Genomic DNA, 964 nt, shown 5'->3' with positions numbered 1-964 from the left:
TTGGTTGCACCTCAAGAAAATGTTCTTTATGTTATTGACATATATATATATTTTTTTTGCTATTTTTATTATCATCTGTTAACTAAAGATCATTCCAGCTTATTTAGAACATTCTAATGAAATGTGGAACTTCAAGGCTATGAAACTCTTGGTAGAATAGTTTTTTTGTTAAATCATTTATTTTATTTTAGTTTATTGCACTCATGTACATTTACATTGATGCATTTAGCAGACAATTTTATCCAAAGTGACTTATATTGCATACATTACTTCATGCATTAATTTACAGACATTCACTGTAAAAAAAAACAAAACAAAAAAACATGATTTATCACATCTTTTTTTGACAAATCAACTTAGATAATTAATGTTGTTCAGATAACATAATACTTTGAGTTTTTGTTGATTCAAGCAGGTGTCAGTCTGGTGTTCCTGTTTTGTTGTGTTTTTCTCCCCATGTGCTCCCCGCTTCTTCTTTTGATTGAGTTCATTTGGTTCAGGTGTGTCTTGTCGTCTTCCCTCGTTTAGTATTTAAAGTGTTGTCCGTTCCTTTGTCCGGTGTTAATGTCATTTCATTGCTTCAAGTTGTGTGCTACGTGTGTCTCTTGCCTGCCCTGTGTTCCCTGCTTTGTGGTTCATTAAAGATCCTTCGTCTCCGTGCTCCTCGTTCCAACACAGCTGCAACGTGACACCAGAAAACCATATTACCTATACGTTTAAGTTAAACCAAAATATCTATATACTTTTATCACTTTCGTATTACTATAATGCTGTTTGATGCCATTTTTAATTAAAATAAAATATAATTTGAATTAAAATTAAAATTAAAATTAAAATATAAACTTATTTTATTTTAAAAATAAAATATTACTATAACTCATCTAATTAATTTAACCAACTTAAGTTATATGAGATTCAACATTGTTTTTTAAGTCCGTTTGAATATAATTTAAGTATATATATA

The 964-nt window shown here is 29.0% G+C and overlaps 1 long non-coding RNA gene across 1 annotated transcript in view; it reads right to left on the bottom strand.

The window, feature by feature from the left end:
- Positions 1-614: 614 nt before the first annotated feature.
- LOC107668180 (uncharacterized) overlaps positions 615-964 on the bottom strand; it is an 8,175-nt gene continuing 7,825 nt past the window's right edge. Inside the window, exon 3 of the long non-coding RNA XR_001631864.1 lies at positions 615-626. This is a non-coding gene — a long non-coding RNA (uncharacterized LOC107668180). The remainder of the gene's footprint in view (positions 627-964) is intronic.

The sequence above is a fragment of the Sinocyclocheilus anshuiensis genome, unplaced genomic scaffold (genome assembly GCF_001515605.1).
Source record: "Sinocyclocheilus anshuiensis isolate Anshui unplaced genomic scaffold, SAMN03320099.WGS_v1.1 scaffold3228, whole genome shotgun sequence".
Lineage (NCBI taxonomy): Eukaryota > Metazoa > Chordata > Actinopteri > Cypriniformes > Cyprinidae > Sinocyclocheilus > Sinocyclocheilus anshuiensis.
Note: the sequence above shows the minus strand (reverse complement) of the source record. Positions and strands in the feature narration are given on the sequence as shown.